The sequence below is a fragment of the Chiloscyllium punctatum genome, chromosome 43 (genome assembly GCF_047496795.1).
Source record: "Chiloscyllium punctatum isolate Juve2018m chromosome 43, sChiPun1.3, whole genome shotgun sequence".
Taxonomy (NCBI): Eukaryota; Metazoa; Chordata; class Chondrichthyes; order Orectolobiformes; family Hemiscylliidae; genus Chiloscyllium; species Chiloscyllium punctatum.
The window spans coordinates 61,910,512-61,935,440 of NC_092781.1; positions in this window are offsets into that span (position 1 = coordinate 61,910,512).

Here is a 24,929-nt window from a genome sequence, read left to right on the forward strand (position 1 = left end):
GTCTGTTGATTATTGTGCGGGGCCCAATCATCCGTTGTAGTAGCCGTAGTTCGATATCACCAATGTACAATGCCTCAGGGCATTATTATGAGCAGCATATGATATGGACTATGTTGGCTGAGTCCCGTGAGTACCTGCCACGTACATAGTGGGAGATGTCACCAAGTATAATGGTACAAAGCATGCCCACATTTAACACATCTTGCAGCGCCTACCATGACAGGGTTGTATGGACTTGTCCTGAAAGCTGGGCAGTTTGCTATGAATCATGTTCTGTTTGAGGTTTGGTGGTTGTTTAAAGACAAACAGTGGAGGTGTGCGGAAAGTCTTGGTGAACTGGTCATCCACATTGATAATATATTGCATGTCGCGAAGAACCTGGTGTAGTCTTCGGTGCAGCATGTGCCTATCTCCTGAGGAGGTCATTATGGTTCCTTGCTGTGGCACATCGGAACTGGCGGTCGATGAGTTGAGCATGTTTCCTGCTGTTATCAGGGCATCCCTGAGTACTTTCAGGTGCCAGTCACGTTCCTTCACATCTCAACAATTCCGGTGTATCTGATGGGCAACTTGAAGTGCTCATGTATGCCGACATAAGAACGGGATACGATGCTCAACTCACTCACAAACACACACACATACACACACAGACAGACAGACAGACACAGACAGACACACAGACACACATACACACACACACACACACACACACACACACAAAACCCGATATGCATGCATACACAATTACGTTTGTGGAGTGAATTTGTGCTTGCAGAGTAACATTTTACTTTGCTGAAAAAATGCATGAATCCAAGTAAGGCGCTGTTAATTTTTTTTAAGATTAAACGTTATGGCACAGACAACAGCACACGGGGGCGAACACCTTCAACACATTATCAGGGCTGACACCAATCGTTAAAGTTAACCTGAGAATGCATCTTTTAAGGTTTGTGAATTACATATGAAAGAAGTGAAACTAACAAGGTCATTCTAACTGATGAAAGACTCAACAAACCATCAGGGTTTTTTAAAAACGAATACTTTCAATGAATGATTTCAGTTACATCACACTGTAAACATTTGCTATAAATTCTTTGTCTTACAATTGTCGATTCCACAACCACCTGAAGGAGCAGCACTCCGAAAGCTCGTGCTTCCAATTAAACCTATTGGACTATAACCTGGTGTTGTGTGATTTTTACCTTTATACACCCGAGTCCAACACCGACCTCTTCAAATGAAAAGGAATATGCTGATTAACTTCAGTATTACAGATGTTCCTTTCCTCTTATTTTCGTGAAGTATATTGCAAAAAAAATGGAATTTTATAATGAATTATAATAAACCTTTGCTGTCCAAAGAGGTAAATAAATTCAGACGTCCCCGTTTTTTAATCAATAAGTGTATTCCAACTCCAGCAAAGGTCTGCATTTATATACACTCTGAATCGGCCCAGCAATTTTGTAAATTGTCGTCAGAAAGGAAACAAAAATTAAAACTGACAAGTGAAGGAGCCAGATGCTGGGCATGTGCTCTGGACCAAATGATTTGGGAAATTCTTTGTCTTACAATTGTGTATTCCACAACCATGTGAAGGAGCAGCACTCAGAAAGCTCGTGCTTCCAATTAAATCTGTTGGACTATAACCTGGTGTTGTGTGATTTTTAACTTCATACATCCCAGTCGAACACCGACATCTTCAAATCAAAAGTAAAATGCTGGTTAACTTCATTTTTATAGATTTTCCTTTTCCCTTATTTTCATTAGGTAATAATGCAAAAAAAGGAATTTTATGATGAGTTATAAGATATCTTTGCTGTCCTAAAGAGATAACTCAGTTCAGACCTCCCCGTTTTTTAATCAATAAGTACATTCCAACTCCCAGCAAAGGTCTACATTTATATACGCTCTGAATCAGCCCAGAAATTTTGTAAGTTATCATCAGAAAGGAAACAAAGATTAAAACTGACAAGCGAACGATCCAGATGCTGGGCATGTGCTCTGGACCTTGCGATTTGGCAAGTTTAAAAGAATGCACACTTTTATATTTGTGCTAATGTTATGAAGTCTATTTTACAGATTCTTACAATAACTTCATCAACACTCCTTCAGATTGATACTTACAGTTCAGGCTGTAACAGACTCATTAAGATCCCATTATATTAGATTTGATCGTATTGCAACGAGAAGACAGATGAAAAGACAACGACAATAGACTGTGGTTATAGATTGCGAGTTTGGTGATGTTGAACTCCACATTTTAAAAAAAAACTCATGGATTCACAAAAAAAAACACAAGAAGTAGAACTTCTCCTTTTAGCTCCTTATTATTAAAGATTTAGCCAAGCATACGATCAGAATTAAAAACGATTTGGAAATCCATTGTCTAATCGGATGTTATTTGGAGTCATGAATGGCATCACTGTCTGTCTGAACGTTCTTCGGATCACATATGAACAAAGCAACTTGTCTCTCGAATCAATAAGTTGCGTACCACAGCTGCATTTGTCTGTGATGATATCGAGAGGAGGGATGAACACATCGTAATTGTGCCATGTGGTGCACGTATTCACAATAAGGTGATAACTAGTTTATTATGAAATCTGACGATTGAATCAATGAAGATAGAATTAAAGGAGTTCTAGCAGTAAGAACCGCATATTCACCAGGCACTGCAGACTGCAGGAAGTCCATGCTCATCTGTGTTATTTTGTTTCCTCGTCCAATTCCCTCACTAATTCCCTCACAATCATTGATCAGATGTTGCTGCAATGAAGAATGTTGTAAAACATGTATAGTGTGAGACCATTTGAAGTAAATATGATGCTTTGAATATTGGAAGCTATATTTGAGGCTATATGGAAATGTTCACAAAAACAGAGCAGCATAAAGAGATTATTGAATTGATGGAGTGTGTTCATGTGTTGATTGTACTGGCAATTAAGTGAATCATAACTCAGTTGCTTGCATATTTAATACCAATATATACTAAGCGAGACTGTCAGTCTTAATTTTGAAAACAAAATTCAGATTATGTTTTCTAGCATTTGAGCTGTAAATTCAATGTCGACAACATCACCTGCGTGGAGAACTTACTGAATGAGCGAATTATTACTGTGCAGAAGGCCATTTTACCCCTCCGTTCTGCAATGGGAAAACTTTGACTGAGCACCGGAATGTTGCCTTTCCTCCACTTCGGAATATTTATGACCTTTTTTTCCTTAACTTGCACTTGAATGGCTCAATTGAAGCTGCCTCATCGCAACTCCGTGCAGCACTCCAAACATTCACCAAAAGGTTTCTGATTCGCTTCTTCTCAGACAAAACTAAACAAAACAGACACAGCTTTGAAAATGGGCACATTTGTTATGTTTTTATATTTCCATGTGAACATTTATTACCAATCTATACTGACGGAAGACATCATAATTTTGGATTCTTCCTTCAACATTCGTTTGAGCCTTATCCACGAGAAGAAAAACATCCTAAAAGCCGCCAATCTATCCTCGAACATTTGCTCATACTCTTGTTGAAAGTCTCTTCTCCACTCTGTCCAATGCATTCAAATCCCACATAAAATGTGAGGCCCAGAACTGTGAACATCCTTTGTCTGCCAAAGTTTAAGAGAGGTTTAGCACAAAATCTTTGGAATTTTTCAATGTACCTGGTTTAATATAATATTAAATTCGCTTTATAGCTTCCAAGATGACTGTACAGTCACACCAGCGCTATTTGTTCCACAATAATTGTCTGTTCATACATTCAAAATTCAGCTAATAGTTCAGCCCAAATGCTGTGATTTTTAACTGTGGCTTTACCTCATGTGAAGTTCTGTCACCAAACCAACCGCAGGAATTTGATAAGATTAGATTACTTCCAGTGTGGAAACAGACCCTCCGAAGAGCAACCCACCCAGACCAATTGCCCTACAATTATCCCTTCACCTTACACTACGGATAATTTAGCATGGCCAACTCACCTAACCTGCACATTTTTGGACTGTGGGAGGAAACCGGAGAACGCAGACGAAACCCATGCAGACTCCATATGTGTGCAAACTCTATACAGGCAGTTGCCGGAGGCAGGAACTGAACGTGGTTCTAAATGACTCCGAAAACGATTCACTAATATATATTTTATCTCGTTCATGAAATATTTTGTACTTTAAGACAGCGGAAAGAGTTGACAAAAGCAGTGCCTGTTTCGACCCTCTCCTCTTCTTTGTTTACTGACCTTTTCAATAGAGCAGGCAAAATATAGATGTAGGTTATCTTTCAAACTTGGCTTCAAATGCTTTGACCGAACCCGATAAGGAGTATGAGGTATTTGCTCCCTAAACTTTATTGTTACATTCCAACAGTTCAAATAACATGAATCATAATATCAACCGCTCCTCTATATCTGACAGAAAGACCATCAATCTCTTGTTGAACACTTAAGATACAAATTGTTTGATTTTATTTTTAAGATTTGTCTGTTCGTGTTTAGAAATTCACTTGCCTTGTTTGAATAACAGATTTATGTTATTTTTGCATGTTATCATCTCGTTGATCATCGTGACAACTTGTCTGTCTTTTGTTTATTCTATCTATCCACCATCTCGTTCATTATTCTCGCATAAATAAATCCATCAATATGTGCAAGAATATATTCACACAACCAAATCTCCGGTCGAACAAAGTCACCATTATATTCAATGAGGACTTCTTCGTGTTATCCACTGTACAGTTCTGATAACCAGTTTGCGATGAAATTGCGTATGTTTCCACAAATATCGACAAAACGTCATCTTCCCGTGAGAGCATTCAGGTTCTGAGACAAACAGTAAGTTTTTACCACTTCCTCCCTTTACTTTTAAGAGACTTTCTCTTTCGGCTTGCGAGCATGGTCCTTTCCATTATCATGCATTTTTCCAAGTCTCAATCTTGAAAAAAACTGCACGAATAATTGCTTCATTCTCGTACTCTGATCCTATTCTGGCCTGTTCCCACAACGCTGCAACTGGCGCTGTCTCCTTTAATCTAATAACTCCCAATTTTGACTGTATAAGGAATTCTTTACACAAAAATTTCCTTTTACAATATCAGATGTGCTACATATTGTCTACCTGAAAGGCTGAAAGGTGTATTGGGTTTTTGCTGGTACACAGCAGCAAACCTATGCAGTTTTAAACAAATAAATGCATCACATATTTTGCATAGATCACAGTGTACTAACGATTCTGAAGGTCCGAAGAAAACTCAAAGTTATTGAAATTTCTTTTGAGACGTTTTGAAAAATTGGAGAGGCAAACAAGTGTTGAAATTTCTGTCTTTATAGCAGTCGTATGATCTCCAGAGTAAAAGTGAGGAAGTAAGGATAAACGTAATGGTGAAAGTAGTGGAGAGGTATGCAAAGTTAGTGCTCATTCTTATAGCGATGGGGAAATTGAGATTCCAATATCAGAGACCTGCATTAGACTCATACATATTCGAGTGTGAACGATGCCCCTAAACAGTCAGGTCATTTAATGATCATTGTAGTGGAAATAAATGAAATTCAAATATTTTAAACTAAATTGGGAATATATGAAATAAGTGTTCATAATCGGTTTCACCTCGCATTGGAGATGACATGAGCTCAACTTTCACTAATGCAGTATGTTGCAATATTTTCAGCGTCTGAAGGTACATTAGAAAAGTTATCAGTAGGCAATATTTAGAATAATGGAGAAAATTCCCGGAATATATATATATAAACAGTACACAACAACAAAAAGATGAAAACTAAGCTAAATGACGAAACTAAAAGAAAGCTTTGTCATTAACAATATTATAAAATGTTTAGTAATGCTGCATTATTTAGGATGCAACATAAAAACTACATAAAAACTCCTGTCCAAATGCTACTGGCAACACAATCTGGTGCACTTAGGCCCATTTCTCCTCTGCGTTAAGCTGCCGTGGTCTCCCTTTCGGTCTTAGACTTTTGCCTTTTTGATAATTACCTTCAGGAATATCCTTTGCCTCCTATAAAGAATATACATGTAATATGTATCTTTTATTGACTTGTTTTGCTTTTGCAGGTCTCTCAACTTTTCAGAACTTAAACACTTCTGTCTGAGCATTTCAGGTTTGTTCCTCACCATTGCCTCAAACAGGGTTTCCGCGCTCTGAAAATCAAATCCTTCAAATCTCCTTTTAGTTTTTGCTCGTGCTTTGACTACTGATGGAAAGGTAGATCAGTCTATACTGTACCGTCTGAGAAAATACCAGAATATTTATGTTTTAACTCCTCAGTTTCTCAGTTTTCCTTGAGCTTCTCCAAAACAAGAGGAGTCACTCCCATCTTGAACATTTGTAACTCATTAGCAAGAACAAATAGAATTCCTGGACCGGACACTGTCAATCACTGCCACTTAAATTCCCCAGTATTCAGTTGGCAGTCCAACCTGATCTTACATCGGGAACGCTAAATTTCTGTCCATGTTTCCAACAAATTACCACACTCTCGGGTAACAAATCAGAAAGAGTGCAAATTCGCTCATCTCTTACCATCAATAACTGATTGATCCTGTATCTCTCAAAATTATAACTTCTTTATCTTCTCCCCCATTCGTTCGTAGTACACCTTACACACAGAAGCGAATTATTCACAGAGACCAGCTACGAAATCCATGCCCACTCTCCGCCTAGACTGTGCACTTTCCTGCGGCTACTCGGCTTTCATTCAGATTTTCTTAACTACCTTCAGTAATGCCACTGGTTTAGCTTGTTTTGCCACATCTTTTTCCCCACAACAATTGGTGCTGACCCTCAATGCGAGTTCGAAGCAAACTTATTATCGCTTTTTACTTTGGGTCACTGCTATTGTGATACATTGCAGAAGTTAAAAAAATCAATTTTGCAGGATGCTTCTATATCCAGCCATGCCCCTCGCAAAAACAAGCTTTTTTGACATAGGAAGGAATGGTCACAATACAAACAGTTGTGAAATAAATGCAGAACTGATTTGAGAGCCATAAAGCTTCGTAAAATGTTGTGATGTTAAACAAAAATGTAAAGTTTGCAAGACGAGACTGAGAGGTTTCATGATTTCCGTGCAATACGCACTTTAAATGATGCAACGAGCTGGAAAGGTCGCGTGAGCTGTGGGCTTGAAATTAATCACCCACTCACACGCGTCTGTGGTGTCAACGTCATCGGACACTGCTTCCACAGTTGGTTACGGATTTAGCTTTGAGCAACGTCTTACATTTGTTGTAAGACGCCAGAATCACCATCACTATGTAGAGATGATGTACAGTTTCCCCGAGAGGGACTGTGGAGGTCAATGCAATGGCACTGGAAGGGAGTTGAAGGAGGCGTGCGAGTTCGGGGCAGACAAACTGTCATTCTGATCCTGGCCTTCACAAGTTCGAGTGTGAAGAGCAGGAAATGGAATGGTGCTTTTCTGGGGTTCAGCATGATGCGCAACTTGGCAGGGTGGGATAATAAGAGACAGAGGTTGATGGAGGTCTGTATTCATGGCTGCTATTGCTGAAAGAAGAGGTTCAATGAATGGAACCTTGTTCACAATGTCCTGGAGGTATGAAGCACAGGAACGGCCTCTTTGACCCATCTCGTCCATGTTCGAATGATTTAACAAATGGAAGCAATTCAATTTGCTAGTCCTTATCCCATATCACTTTATTTTAAAGTTCGATGTTATATTGATTGCAAAAGAGCAAAGGTTTGGTGTCAGGTTGCGGTCCGTAAATATTACATATTCTTCAAATGATGAGCAGTGAATTAGTGTAGACTTACTTCACACTGGGTACGTCTTCGATGAACGAAACTCAGGAGGAAAATCAAAATTTTCGTTGATATTTTCAACTATACCTGCGTATTCAACCCAAGCACAATAATGCAGTATCTGTGAACAAATTCACATAAGTGACATTAATGTGAGCACAACACTCTGGTCAACCACACAGAGCAAATATCGCGTGCGTTTCCAGGGATAGGGGGCAGCAGTGGACTGGAGTCGCTGTTCACAACGTTTAAACTTTCGTTGAACATGCTTGCAATCTCTTTTTGAAGCCTTCTGTATTTTAGTGTTTTGGGCCGAAAAGCGTGTTGCTTCAAGAGAACAGCATTTCCTATTTCCACATGGGGCATGGTCAGTTCCCTGCTTAATCCCATATATCTCTCCAAGGGATTGTTGTAAGATTTCTGCTCGTGTTCATTTTGCTCTGGAAGATAAATCAATCATTTAGCCCAGTTTTCAAGAACATCCTCATTGTCTTAATCAATTTTAGTAATGTTAAGTACAGAACTATCAATAGTGACCACAGAGGTCTCAGTTTTTATCAATGGCGCGTTATCCTTTTGCTCCCATTCCTGATTGAAATATTGTTTGAACATATTCACACGACATATTGTCCGAGCTGGAATTCTTACAGTTCATTACGGGCACAGTAGGCAATGGATAACAGTCGTATGTGGTGCATGTGAAAATCCAGGTGACCTTGATCAAGAAGATTTACAAAGACTCCTGCAACAGGTAAAGGTGCACGGCATTATTTGTCATGGATTAGCATGTGTAGACGATTGGCTAATGCATAGAAAACAATAAGTGTGGCAAAATCGTTTTGTTTTGGTTTTGGCAATCAATGTCTACTGGTATGTCTCTGGGATGAGCGCTGGAATCGCAATCGTTTCCAATTGATATTGATAACTTCGAATTGCAGGTCAAGTGTAGTGTGTCAATGTTCGCAAATGACACGATGATGAGTCATTCAGCAAAATCAGAAGAAGGATAGAGAGAGGTTAAGTGAGTGGACAAGGGTGTGGCAAGTGCAGTACTATGCTGTTAAATGTAAAGTCATCCATTTTGACAAAAATAACAGAAATAATGTGTATTATTTAAATGCGGTGAAGAGGGCCCCGTATGTCCTTGTCCATGATTTGCAGTTGCAGCACGTCATTAGGAAAGAAAAAGGAATATTGTCCTTAATTGTTATAGGGATGGATTTTCAAAGCTCTGAGGTTATGTGACTGCTGTATCACGTGCAGATCAGGTCACACCTGGAATTTTATGAAAACGTTTCATCTTCTTACTTGGGAAATAATGTACTGGCACTGTACGGGATGCAGAGGAGGTTCCCAAAATTGATTCAAGCGTGAAGAGGGTTGCCTTGTGTGGGCGGATTTTGTAGCTGAGCAGATACTCATTGTAATTTAGATAAATGGGGGAGGTCTGACAACCATACGTAAACTTGTCAAGAGAACAATTAAGATAGAAGCAGAGACGTTTTTGTCCACACGTCGGTCAAATTGAAACGAGGTGACATACCTTCAAAATAAGGGCAAGCGGATATAAGACTCAGTTGAAGTAATTATTCAGTACTCAAAGGGGTGTGACTCTGTAAATTTCTCTGCCACCTGACGCAGTTGAGTCTATTACGTTGCATGTTGTAAAGGCAAAGATAGATTTGTACTTGAAAAGTGCAGGATTTTTGCGAGTGGATGGGTAAGTTGAGTTGAGCCTCAAAAAGATCAGCCGTGATCTTACTGAATGGGGAAGCAGGCTCGAGGGGTCAGATGTCATACTCCTGCTCCTTATGTTTCTTATGCTAGAACGTACAACATAGAACTTAGACCATTAGAGCACAGTACAGGCCCTTCGAGCCTTGATGCTGCGCTGACCTGTGAAAACCAACCTGAAGCCAATTTAAAATGGACTAGTCTATTTTCATCCATGTGTATCCAATGACGATTTAAGTCCTCTTAAATTTGGCCACTCTCCTCCTGTTGCATGCACGCCATTCCACGCCTGTACTACTCTCTGCGTAAAGAATCGACCTAGGGCATATATCCAATATCTATCAAGTCTCAATTTAAAGTTATACTCCCTCAACCTCGCCATCTTCATTCGAGGTAAAACGGATCTCAATGTCCAACCGATCTAAACGTCTGATCATTTTATACGTCCCAATTAAGTCTCCTCTCAATCTTCTTCAACCGAATGAAAACTGCCTCAAGTCCATCAGCGTTTCTCGTAAGTCCTTACCTCTACATATGCAACATACTGGTAAATCTCCTATGAAGCTGAAAATGTGTAGCTGAAAAAGCGCAGCAGGTCAGGCAGCATCCAAGGAACAGGAGAATCGACTTTTCGGGCATAAGCGCTTCCTCAGTAATCCTGAGGAAGGGCTTATGCCCGAAACGTCGATTCTCCTGTTCCTTGGATGCTGCCTGACCTGCTGCGCTTTTCCAGCAACACATTTTCAGCTCTGATCTCCAGCATCTGCAGTCCTCACTTTCTCCTCGAAAATCTCCTATGAACCTTTCCAAAGTTTCCACATCCATTCTATAATGCGGTGACCAGAAGAGTATGCAATACTGCAAGTGCAGCTGTACCACATTTCTGTAAACTTGCAGCATCACCTCATGGCTCCGAAACTCAATTACTCTAATCATAAAAGCAAATACACTGCATATGTTCTTAAAAACCATCTCAAACTGGGTGGCACCCTACAGGGCTTTATGATCATAGATATGGAGATCTCTCTGTTCATTGACACCACCAAGCATCTTACCATTTATTCAGTACTTTGCATTCATGTTACTTCTTCCAAAGTCAGTTAGCTCATTTTTTTTCTAAATTAAACTCCATTTAGCAACTGTCAGCCCAGCTGTGCAGCTTATCTATGTCCCTCTGTAACATACAACATCGTTCATCCGGAGCCACAACTCTACCAACCTCGTGTCATCCACAAATTTAATAATATATCCTTCTACGTGCTCATTTAGAGCATATATAAAAACATGACAAACTGCAGTGGCCCAATAACAGATCAGTGCGGTGCAACACTAGGAACTGAACTCCAGAATGACCATTTAATATTACCCACAATTTTATGTCTTCTTTCAGTTAACTAATTTCTGTTACAAACCGCCAAATAACTCTCAATCGCGAGCCTTTGCATTTTGTGCAATAGCCTACCATGGAAATCCTTATCATAGGCTTCACTGAAATCCATATAAACATATCAATAGCTTTACCCTCACCGACCTCTTTGGACATTTTCCAAAATGACGCTGTAAGTTTTGTGAGATACGATCTACCCTTCACAAAACCGTTTTGCCTATCGGTAATCAACTTGTTCCTTTCTAGTTGATTATAAATCCCATGTAATAACGTGTTCCAATACTTTACTCACAACCGAATTCAAGATCACCTGTCTGGAATGACCAGGATTGTCTCCACTCCCCTTCTTGAAAAAGGGAATAACACTTGGTATCCTCCATTGAGTCACAGAGTCATGCAGATATACAACATGGAAACAGACCCTTCCATCAAACCCGTCCATGCTGACCAGGTTTCTCAACTCAATCTAGTTCCATCAGCATTTATCCCTCCAAACCGTTCTCATTCATATACCTATCCAGATGCCTCTTAAATGCTGCAATTGTACCAGCCTCGACCACTTCCTCTGGCACCTTATTTCATTCACATTTCACCCTCTGCGTGACAGAGTTGCCTCTTAGGTCTCTTTTATATCTTTCCCCTCTCACCCCAAACCTTTGCCCTTCAGTTCTGTATCCCCCACCCCAGGAAAAAGACTTTGTCTATTTATCCTATCCATGCCCCTCATAATTGTGTAAACTTCTGGCACAATTCCGTCGACAAAAACGACATAAAGACCAAAGCCTCTGCAACCACCTCCCTGGCTTTCCAGAGAATCCTGGGATAAATCCCAATCGGCGTGGGGACTTGTTTGTTTTTACATTATCCAGAATTGCTAACATCCCTTCTCCTGAATCTCAATCCCATCTAGTCTATTCGCCTGTATCCACTCGACAACATTTTTCCAGTGTGAATACTGACAAAATATATTCATTGTGGACTTTGCCTATTTCGTTTGACTCAACACATAACTTCCTACTACTTTCCGCGATTGGCCCTCATCTTGCTCTTGTCATTGTTTCATCTCTAATATACCTATGGAAAGCCTGACGGTTTTTCTTTTTTATCCAATCCTCCAACAACTTCTCATGTCTCTCTTCGTTCGTCTTAGTTCTCCCTTTCGGGATTTCCTGGCTTGCTTTACCTCCCAAGCGCCCTAACTGAGCTTTCAGATCTTTGTCGAACGTTATCCTTCTTATTGCTCTTTTGGAAACCACGGCTCAATCGCTGTACAAATTTCTCCCTTATGCAATGTCCTTATGTAATAATGATTTTGTCCTTCGATCCGGTGGTCTTATTAATGAAGACACCTCAATCAATTTCACATCAATTGGATATGAAACGCTACCGATTGGACATTAAAGATTACCCTCTCACTTGGAATAACACTAACTCTTTACCTCTGTACGCAAAACACAAGAACAAGAGAAACCATTCAGCTGTTCGAACCTCTCCCGCCATTCAACAGGATGTTTTGCTGCCGAGTCTGCACTGAGGTCTTGTCATGGAAAATTAACAAATTTCACGTTTCCTGTGAATACTGGAGTGCTTTTCTAAAATGAATATTGTGCTGAACATTGCAACACTTTGCAGTCTATGTTTGAACTTTGTAAACATTCAAGCTAAGGGAAAACATAACAAAAGTATGTCCACGACAAAGGAATGAAACAAAAACAAGTCAAGTCATCCCAGTCTGTGTCCGTGATAACATGACAAGAATGGTAAAAGAAGAATGCGTGAATTATGCTCACTGCCCTTACACAAGGCATTTTTGCCAAGTGTATTTGTTCCTCTGCATGCAGAGGTTTTTTAAAAAGTTATTTTTCTTTGCTCTCGCTAATAGTTGACTCGTGTAAAGTTAACTTGCACGACAATCCTCGTCTATCCCTTAACGAGGCAAATCCTCTCATATTTCAATATGACAATTTAGGGAACATCTACAGCGGTTTGTGCTCGTCTTTTCCAAATGTTCAAACCCCTTTTTACTGTTCGTGTGTGTGTTTGTGAGTGTGTATCGGTGTTCGTGTGTGTCTGTGTTAGTGTGAGTGAGTGTATTATGCAGGTGTGTCTCTCTGTGTGTGCCATGTGTGTGCGCCTTGATGGTGTGAATACGTTTGTGAGTGACTGTATGTGTGAAACTGTTGTATGTGTATGATTCACAGTGTGTTGAAGAGTGCGATTGCATGTGAGTGTTTGCGACTGAGCTGTGCATGTGTATGTCTGTGAGTCTAAATGTGTGAGTGTGAGTTTAATAGAGTGGTTGTGAGTGAATGCGTCTGTGAGAGAGTGTGTGAGACAGAATGTGTGTGTGTGGTTGTTGGGGGTAATCTCTCACAGAATGAACTGGGTCCAAATTCAGGGGCTCGACCCCAGTAGCAAACTGGAATGGAATGACTGTATTCTCGGGAGCACTCCATGTGACTGATCACGAAGTTTATTGGAGAAAGTTCCTTGAAACTGTCTGCTATTTGAACATGAAGAAGCAGAGATCAGGAGGCGCAACTTAGTCAATGGCTCTGTACTTTCCCTCAATTGAATTGCAATATCACCTTCCTTCTCTCTCCCTCTGATGTACACAACGTGGTGATTTAGGAGAAAGTGATGTCTGCAGTTGATGTTCGTCAGAGTTGAAGAGTATGGTGAATGCCATTTCTATGATACTCACCCCACACATATCGTGAATGCCCGGAATCTTCACGGATAGAGTGACCATCTCCATGTAGTCTTTAATAAAATCCACGCACTGTCAGAACCAAGATTTGGAAAGAGGGAAAAATGTTTAGCTGATTACATGGAGAAAACTTTTGAATGTTAGAGTTGTACCAGTCTCCTGCACTTCCTTTGTCAGCTCGCAACACGCACGCACCACCCTTTGCATGAAATGAAAATACTACCACACTCTTCTAATTTAAATCTTTTGCCTCTAAACTTAAAATGACGCTCTCTAGATTTGGTCCACCCCATCGGCAGAGAAGACCTCAGTGATTCAGCTCATCTCTGCTCCTTATGATTTGCTATATCTCTACATGGTACACACTCATCCTCTTGCACTCCGGGGGAAACAATATCCCAGCATATTCGGCTTCTCGGTACAACTCAAACCCTGAAATCTCGGTCACATCCTTGTAAATCTTTTCTTACGCACTTCAAAAAGTAATATTATCATTCCTGCAGCAGACTGATGAAAATTATCTACAGTTTTCGAAAAGTGGCCACACCAAATTCTTATACAGGTCTAACATGACATCTCATGTCCTGGACGGAATGCTCTGATCGATGCAGCAAAACCAATTTCATAAACCTGTCTACCAGTGATATCACTACAACTATCTGCATCATTCCACCCCTTGGTCTCTCTGTTCAACAGCACATCCCAAGCACTACCATACACTGAATAAGTCCGCTCTGGTTTGTGTTCCCAACTTCTCCCGTCCCACCCTCTTCAGCTTTAGCTCATAAAGCAATCCCTCCATACCCAGGGATCACCCCGGTAGACCTTCTCTGAAAGTCCTCTAATGAAATGATGTATTTCCTTAAATAAGGGGGACCAAGTCTGCTCAAGATTCTCCCGATGGCTTTTTTTCCCCCAGCACCTTCCATCTCAATCCCACTGGAACTCACCATGAAATTCAATTCATTAGAGAGCGAAGTGCAGACTTCCTGTTGCAGTGTTTCCATGTCCATACCAGTCTTCCAGTGCATCTGGAGGTTAGTGGAGATTTGCACACACTGGAAACAGGTCATTTTCGACAAAACTAGTTTGCAGAGAAATGGGAGAGACTCTGATTTAATAATGAATGTTCCCACAAACAATCAATACACTAATTCTCATACTTGAGGTGAGGACTGGGTGCGGGGTGTGGATTAAATAAAAGACATGCAGACTACACTGCACCAAGTATGCTTCTGACATTCTATGTTTGGGGGAATGTGTGCAATTTCAAAATACGTGGAGAAGAGACCGTGATATTGCGTGAGACACTCAACAGCTTTTCAAGCATCTGTGCAGTCAGAAAAGGCAGGGTAAAAGTTTCAAGTCAGCTGTACATCTTCAGAAGATATTCACTCCTGGATAGATAAATCAAACCATTTTACAAAGATTTCTGAACAAGATTCCATCAGGACTTGCGCCGAATTTCGTTGGCCGTGATTGGTTAATTAATTTAACCCGATATGGGCTGATCGACAGCGAATTAGGATTGGGAGGGACAGTTCTAGACACTAAGGTATTTCATAAAGATTTCAGAATTATTTTTCAGTCGATTTCTCTCTCTTCCCCCCTCCCCCCCCCCGCTTCCTCTCGAGTTAACTGTAAAGGAACTTTCAAAACTGTAAAGGAACTTTCAGAGATAGAGAGGCACAGTTAATAAGTTGCAGATGACACCAAAATTGGAGGTGTAATGGACAGCGATGAGGGTTACCTCAGATTACAAAAGAATCTGGACCAGATGAACTAATGCGCTCAGAGATGGCAGATGCAGTTTGAATCAGATAAATGCGAGGTGCTGCATTTTGGGAAAGCAAATCTTAGCAGGACTTATACACGTAATGGTAAGGTCCTAGGGTGTGTTGCTGAACAAAGAGATCTTAGAGTGCAGGTTCATATATCCTTGAAAGTGGAGTCGCAGGTAGATAGGATAGTGAAGAAGGCGTTTGGTATGCTTTCCTTTATTGGTTAGAGTATTGTGTACAGGAGTTGGGAGGACATGTTGCGACTGTACAGGTCATTGGTTCGGCCAGGCTTGGAATATTGCGTACAATTCTGGTCTCCTTCCTACCGGAAAGATTTTGTGAAAATTTAAATGCATCAGAAAAGATTTACGAGGATATTGCCAGGGTTGGAGGACCTGAGCTACAGGGAGAGGCTGTGGCTGTTTTCCCTGGAGCGTTGGAGGCTGACTTTATACAGGTTTACAAAATTATGAGGGGCATGTATAGGGTAAATAGGCAAAGTCTTTTCCCTGGGATTGGGGAGTCCAAAACAAAATGTCATATGTTTAGGGCGAAAGGGGAAAGATATAAAATAGACCTAAGGGGCATTTCTTTCACGCGGAGCTGAGGGGGTGCTGGGGGGTTACATGTGTGGAATGAGCTGCCGGAAGATGCAGTGAAGGCTGGTACAATTGCAACATTTAAGAGACATTTGTTTGGGTATATGAATAGAAAGGTTTGGAGGGATATGGGCCGGGTTCTGGCAGGAGGGACTGGGATTGGATTGGGATATCTGGTTGGCGTGGACAGTTTAAACCGACGGGTCTGTTTCCAGCTATACATCTCTATGACTATATAATTGCAGGGAATTAACTTGGAACAATCAGACGGAATGACGAGTCCAGAATTGGGCAGAAATTTAATATCATACCTCTCCATCAACATCTCGCTAATCGCAATGTCCTGTGGTGTTTTTCAATGTGGGACCTTCAGACCAGAACGAGCAGATTGTGTAGGGCTATTTGAATTGATGTGTTTCTTGTCTATCCTGCACAGGAACTCAATTGGACACAAGAAGTGTGTTGTGGCTGCCCAGAGCTGAGCAGTTTCGGGGCTGGAAAGTACTTTCAGAGAAACTGTTCAGGTCAGCATAAGACTTCGGTTTGCTTAGACACTGTTGGGAAAACAAAAAGAAAATCGTCTTAAGGTGATATATGGGCTCTCCCAGACCTGGAATCAGGATAAACGTCTGGGAAAGTTCACATACCTCCTTTTGTCGACTGAAATACAAGAGTGTTTGTCACTTTTGATTACAATGCAACAGAATGGGCAAGTTTTCAGATCTTTGACATACACGTCAGTTCTTAACAGTTAACTCTACTTTCTGGCTCTGCAGATGATGCAAGACTGGCTGACTTTATGAAACGGTTTGTTTGTTATTTATTGTCCACAGTGTAAATGGAGCCCATTTGGTCCGTCACATCTGTGCTGCCCCTCCGAAGATTATCCCACCCTTTCAATGTCACCCTGCGTTTTCGGCCAATCCACATGGTCTGCAAATGTTTGGACTATCGGAGGAAACCGGAAAACCTGAGGAAACTCACGCACACACGGGGGAGAATGCGGAAAATCCAGGCAATCCATCACCGAGGGAGGAATAAAGACCAGTCCCTTGTCCTGTGAGGTAGCATTGCGAATCACTGTGACCCCCTGCGTTGATGACCATTCGTATCTGCAGTATATCCACTCCTGTACGACACAGGACTAAGTTAAGGAGTGGACCCCCATGCTCTAACTAGGCCTCCGATCACTCACTCTCTCGAGGAAAGGGCCAGCATGTCGATAGAACCGGTTCCAATTAAAACTGAACTAATTTCTGTCTCCCAATGCAAGCACGAACATTTTGTTAACCGTTTTAATGTCGGAAACTGAATCTCGTATTATATAAATGCAAACAAATTAACATCATGTAGCACCGTTAAAGTAATGCCACTTTCCCATCGGTGTCACTGAGCAGGAAACATTGCAGGTTACACTCTGAGCAACAAATGAGCAGTGAATTCGTATCAGCATCAAAGCAAAGGGAAGTGACAAATGTTGATTGTCACGGTGTTTCTTGGATTCCTTCAGACGCACCGTCGACACTGCCAACATACTAAAGAGGAAAGTTTTATAAAGTGTTTAGCATCTTACCTGGAGAGAAGAAGTAAAGAATTAGGAGTGGCAAGACAGCCATCGCTGCTTTCTGAGTGTCGAAACCATATGCACTCATGCTGTTATATAAAACGAAATCACCCTGAGCAAAGGCTTTACTGTCCAATGACAGAATGGTGAGCACATTAAAACAAGTAAGATAGCCAATAGGAGCCTTGACTTGTGTCCATGACAACGGTCCCTTACTCTGACAGATTGATCTACGTTTATTCGGTGCGAGATCATGTTGCCACGTTTCACTTACCGCCTGGAAATTAAACATCTACTAAAAGATGGCGCCACAACAGAGTTAGCGAATTGTACCCTTGTAAAGGGTAACGATTTCTCACTTTGTCTGATTGTTACTGGGCATCTTCTGCCCCTAGGGGTCCTGCTTTACGGTTCGGGCCAGCGCCTTGAATCGGGTTGGGGGTGAAGCCAACTCAAGTATTCCATGCTGAATCTATGCCCTGCTACAGAAGATGAGTTCTCACTCATCTTGAAAAAAGAAATCTTTGTCGGGGCCGTGGAGTGAGGATGGAGGTAAAGGTATTTCAGGGTCCACCCTTTGAAAGAAGTTTTTGGTCTTTATTTCGGTTTACCCACTGTCCTACTGGCCAGAAACATTCAAGGGGGCAGGGCTCCGAGGCTTTGATTCACAACGCCTTTCAGATACATGCCGCAATGTTGAAATGAGAACAAATAAATGGTCAGAAGCCATACGAGGAGAATGCTGGTGTACCCAGCAAAACACTATGTGCTAAGATAGAAATACATATCAGAGAGACCATCTTCCAGGCAAGACTATTCACAGATGTGACGATATAAATACTCGAAGAGAGGTAGGCAGAAACAGAATTCCCGTTTAAACATGGTGTGAATTTCATGCAGGGCGAGTACCGAGTGCCTAAAAAGGACCAGTTAATGGGGCTATCCAAGACTTCACTCGCGAATTTGAAAACAGGAATATGACTGATCCCGAGAACTGATTGTTCCGGTCATGGGTGACTGGCACTGTCTTGTGTTGCAAAGCTGGCACATTGAATGAAACACTATGTACCCATCATCATTTCAAACACGGGAAGAACTCGCTCAGATGGAGAGCGAAAATAATGATGCTCTGACGGTCAAAACGCCGGCACAATTTGGTACAACTCTCTCATCTTCCTACATTTCCCCAGCCTTTTCCCAACTCTAAATTCACGAATGAGTGCTCCACATTTCTCCATCTATTTCCTAACTCTAAACTCAGTAGTAAGAAATAACTGATTCAGAACAACTCTAAATCATGCAGTGTACTCAACATGATCAGTGAATCATATTTGCTTGGTTCGCCCTACATTTTTACTTACTGACAATACACTAACACCAACGAAAATGAAACGTTTTCCATTTGCAAACATTGAAGATGTTCTGAAGATGAATCGAAAAGTTAAATCTCTTTCTCTGTCAAATATCCTTCCTCCCTGGCGCCGGCGAGGTTGATGCCTCACTTGCAAATTTTTTTTTCATCGATTGCTGTTCGTTTAACTCTACCATGGACTGAGGCCATTTCTGGAACCGAATATCGAATTGTGAGTTTATGGATTTCACTGACACAGATAGTGATTGATTTTGAAACTTGCTACTTTATTGATTGGATGCCACACATAGACATAGAGGAAAGATTGTGAGGATAGAAAAAAAGATGCGCTTATCAGCGCGAACGTCATGCATAGTGGAGCAGTCTCGAGAGGCTGAATGACAGGATGTTAATTTGTATTATTGAAATGCTTTGCATTTTCGTAAAACAACCGAGGGCAGGACCTATACAACCATAATTAGTGCTTCGGGCAGTGTTGTAGAACAGAGTAATAAGGGGTACGGGTGCATATTTCTTCCTAAAGAACTGCGTGAATTCCTGGTCGTCGTCAACTGGGAGATATGATTGAGGTCGAGAGAGATCTGAAGAGATTTATCAAGAGGTTGCTGGAAATGAAATCTTTGAGTAATAACGAGAGTCTGGAATCGTTTTCACTTGAGCCTCGGTGGTGGAGGGGTGACCTTGTATAATTTTAACCATCCTGAGGGCACAAATAAGAGAAATGGCAGGTCTGCTTTCCTCATGGTGGGAAACTTGAAATAAAAGCGTTTTATAAAGTGAGTAGCGCTAAGTTTAAAAAAATACTGGGACGTATTCTTCTTAATCAGTAAATGGTTCGTGTTTGCAATGAGCTTACAAAGGAACTCTTGGATGTGGGTACAGATACAAAGCTTAGAAGTCATTTTGATCGGTACATGAACAAAGTTTCGACGGATTCTGAACAGGGGTAGGCAGGTGGGAGCAGTTTTGTGTGAATTATGGTTGTAATGGACTGGTTGGACTCAAGTGTCTGTTTCTGTGCTGTGCGACTCTATGCTTTAAATTGGTTTTATTCATAGAATCATTGAGATGTACAGCATGCTTACAGACACATCAGTCTAACTCGTCCATGCCGACCAGATATCCCAACCCAATCTCGTCCCACCTGCCAGCACCCGGCACACATCCCTCCAAAAGCTTCCTATTCACATAAACATTCAAATGCCTCTTAAATGTTGCAATTGTACCAGCCTCCACCACAAAATAGAGCCTTGTTCTGTGATGAGGTTTCCAGACGGGGGTGTCGCTTTGTTTCATTTGACCGTCACTGGATTTATGTGGAAGAGAAACCAGCAATGACAGTTCTTTAGAATTGTTCTGGATACTGCTGCAGGACAGACTTATCGGTGGTATGCTCTTGGGCTACAAGTCTGCTCAAGTTGCTCATAAGGTAAGGGGTGTGGGGAAGAAGAGCAGAGAAATGGCCCCTGGGGACTCCATAACTGTGGGACAGATAAACATTCTGGAATAATTGAGATAATCTAAAACTGCGCCTGTTGCCTTCCAGGTGCTCTTGTTTGTGAAGACTCACATCGTACTTTCGGAATCCTAAAGGAGGACGGGGAGCAATTTCAAGTCTAGGCATAGGCACCGCCGACATGGGTTGGAAAAGAGATGGGGTATAAGGCAGAAATTCAGGGAGCGAGGTTGAAAACTTAGAACTAGAACAAACAGATTCGCTGTCTTTGGTTTGTTACCCGTATCACGTGATAACGAGGCAAGGAAAAGAGTAAAGGGAGAGAGATGGGTGAAACGAGTAACTCCAGGGATGGTGGAGGAGGGACGAATTCTGATATTTGTGTCTCATTCTCGTTTAGGTTGATCCTGTGAAAACGGTATTGTTTACACCTGAAGCAGGGGGTGCAAAATATCCTTGGCGAAGCGGGAGGAAGTTGCTCGTGTCTTCTGCAGCGTTTAAACTAATTCATCAGGGTGAAGGAAACCTGAATTGCAGCTCCAGTGTACAGGAGATTGAGAAAAATGATTTCATAAATAAGGTTAGAAGGTCATAAGAATGTTATGGCAGGGAGAAAGGTGATTTGAAATGTGTCCACCTCAACGCCAGGAGCATCTACAAAATGGTGGGACACGTTGCAGGATGTGTTTTCGAAGTTGTGGTGATTTCGGAGATGTGGCTAGAACAGGGACAGGAATGACTGTTGCAGCCTCCGGGAGAAATGGCAAAATATATTGGAAATGCTGTCGTGATCCAATTGTAATGAAGGGGAGAAGGGATTTCGAAGCTTATGCTCCAGACTGCCGGAGAATATGAGGTCTAAATAATGCTCTTGAGTGTGGCTGTTTGCTGGAACAGTCCAGCTTGCCTCCGCTGCTGTGGTCTGGATCCACCTGTTGACATTCACACTGTACCAGCACTCAGCGTTAGTAGCCTCGCAAGCCACTGTGGGAATGAACGTCTCTCAATCAGCGTTCAGTCGTTCCCATGAGGAACAACAACTTGAGCAAGACCAGAATTGCTGAGTGATATTTCGATGACCCATATTCATTTGCGAAGTGATGGTTTGAGAAAAGTGCATTCAGCGTGTGAATTACATCTCGAACTACTAATGATTTCCAGAGGACAAGGAGACAAATATTTATGGGAAATATTCCCGCGTAAGTTCATATTGACATCGATTACATCAAATTCGTTCAGAAGTTCACCACCCCCAATCCGACCACTTTCTTTGGGAAATCTGCCATTTTGTTTCCGATGGGGAATGGACAAAATAGTGGTCGCCCTACCAAGTGTTAATGTATTGGCAATGTCTGTTACAGATCAGAAATTAATAGTAAAATTTATAAGGGCAGAGCCTCGTCCCACCGCAGAATGACTTTGATATCAGCGACACTATGTCAGAAATAGTAGCGTAATTTGTTAGACATACTTGGCCCAGGTTTCGACCTTTGGATCTAATGTGATCAGTTTCCCAAATATTGGCAGGATGCCTGAAATGCTTACTCAATCTCAAGGACGATTGTTGTGGGCCAATGTTTCAGTCACGTTTTGTTTTCATTTCTGTGCACTGAAATTACTCCACAGAGGCCGGTATGTGATGACCCAGACACTGTTCATGACAAGTGCATAACACATGACATAATTTAGGCTTCCCCAGAGGGAGCTCTCAAACTGAAAAGAACCTCCCACACTGTAATTTTATCTGCCAGCCGAGAATCCCGAGCAAGATCAGATTACACCATATTCTGTGATGTCCACCCCTTTGAACTTGCTGTCATCCATAGAAATCAGCTATCAGTCGCTCATCAAACACAGAAGTAACTCATAAGCAAACGCGTGGAAACCATCTAATTCAGTGGCATTAATTGCCTAACTTTCAAATGTAGCAGCAGGAAGATAAACTTCTTTTTTAGCTGTCGGAAGGAGAGAGGAGAGAGAGAGAGAGAGAGAGGGAGAGAGATACTTGCAGCTTGCACCCACAACAGGTACTGAAAGCTAAAGCTAAAGCTAACATTTTGATTCTGTGCGTGACCTGATAAATGTAGGTTTCTTTTCCTGTGTCAAAATAAATACAAGGACTCAACACCTGGCATTTGTCCGGCATGTTCATTTCCTGGCACTTGTGTGGCGAGGAAGTTAGTTGTCAACTCTCAATCTATCTTAAGTTCTTCCCAGACTTTGCTTCATTTGGGCATGGATTGCTTCAGTATGTACGCACAAGTGATCCGTACAAGAACATGTTTAACCTTCACAGGAATATTAATTCATATCTGCTAAATATGTAATACATGTGTTTGAAATAAGGAAAATGAATGATGTGAGCACACGAAGTTGAGTGCTTTTCTCTTTGTAATGTGAGACTGTATGTGCTAGCTGTCTTGCCAACATGAGTTTGCCAGAATGGTGCTTCACAAACAGTTGTTAAACATCATTGAGCTCCTTAAGTCTTTGTTTTTTTTTTGTTTCAGCAAGCAAATGCAGCATAGGTGGGTAGAGTCAGGTTCATCAAGACCCAGGGCTATAGTTTTCCCTTCAGTTTAAGTTGGGGTGGGATTTGGAGAGAGATTGAATCTGATGGAAATAAATTTGTCCCCTCTCCTAAACAAAACAAAAACTTGATTACTCTACCTGCTACTAGACAGTTAATTTCTTTTTTCGGTTTTCCTTTCTCCATAAATGGAGACAGCAGATTTACAAAAAAGATCAGTGTTTCTGAGAACACAAAACAGACAATGCTGGAACAACATAGCAGGGTTTGCAGCACCTCCAGAGAGGAACCCCATTTAACGTTCCTCTTTAACTCAATAAATGTTAGTGTCTGGGCAATCTTATTGATATGTCTTGAAGGGATTTTATCCTTTTAGTAACATTTGCCACAGCTTTAACAGGACGACAATACCGATGCTGCAGTGTGACTAAATATGCATCAGACACAAGGTTTAAAGTCTGAATGAGAAACTGCAGGCACAGAATGGAATCGGTCTCGCTCCGTGAGTGAGTGTTCTACATATGACAAATGAAGCCGGAACATTTTAAAATGAAATGTTAAAAAAATGCTGTGCACAATCTGCAAAATCCCAAAAAAAAAAAACTGCTCGAGAATCCTGTCGGGTCTTGCAGAGAAAACAGCGGAAAATTTCGTGTCTAGAGACTCTTAATCAGTACTATCTGTAAAATGAATGGAGATCATGAAGCTGCCCCTTCATTGTTAATGGATTGCTCCTTCAGGAGCTCCATAATGTGCATTTTGGTTGGGAAAGTTTCGACAATGATATTATTTTCCTTTTTTTTCATTCCTTGAGTAATTTAAACCATGTTTTTGAAAAAAGTATCAAAGCCGCTGACATAATGTATTTGCTCAAGGAAGGGGAACTAACAGTAATGATGAGATGGACATCAATGTCGTGGGAATATATTCCATGTCCATTTCAAGACCCCTTTAAGAGAATCAGTTGAGATGGCCTTGCTAAACGATCGCTTAGAAACAAATTCATGCAGATGCTCCTTCAAGAAATGGAACATGCATTAATTGGTGAGTCAGAAAGTATTTACTGCCTGATTCTCACAGCTGTTGCAATCACTGGTAATTTTCTTTCTAAGCTGCTGATGCTGAACATCGGTGTGAACTCTGTTGCTGTTCTTTATAGCAGTTCTCACTGAGTTTATCTCAAACGTGCTTGTTGTGGTAAAGAATTGACCAAAGGCAGTTACTCTGTTGACAATGAAGTGAATGCTTAGTGGGGATATTCAGAAGTATACAGAAATGTAGAGATGACGATAAAACTGCATCAGTCATCTATTTATCGGAGAGGAAATCAGGCTGTAAGGACTAAGTGCGCAACTCATTTTTTTTTCTTTGGTTGTTTTCAACGTGTTAATGAAGTTTTGTTTTTCTTGGCTTCTGTCCAAGAGTCAGGGAGCAGAGAATCTCTAATTGTCACTTTCTTTGATTTGTGAGTTTCATGATCAGAATTAACATAATTGAATAAGTTCCGTGTGGAAGAAAGCGATTTAGCCCATCGAGTCCACACTAATCCTGCAAAAAGCATTCAACCTACATTCACAAACTATGTCGTCCCGCGTTTCTCATGGCTAACACATCTCCACTGCACATCCTGGATATTACGAGGAATTTAGCATGTCTAAGCCACCTTCTGTATATATCTTCGTACTTTAGGAGAAAATTAGAGCACCCAGAAGAAATCCATGTAGGTAGCGAAGAAGATGCAAGCTCCATACGGTCACCTGAGGATGGAATTGAACTGATATGTCTGGCGACTGAAAGAGCTGTGTTAACCACTGAATCACTGTGTCGCTAAGAAAATACGTTGCAAATATTTTCAGAAGAAAAATGTCTTCTCTCGTCCCATTACTATACAGAAGTGGAAATCGTCTCACCTTACTCTGAGGTTTACTTTTACTATTTTAACTATCAATCTGTTGTTGTTTAATATTGTGCATATTAAGAAGGGCTGATGCCCGAAGTGTCGGTTCTCCTGTTCCTTGGATGCT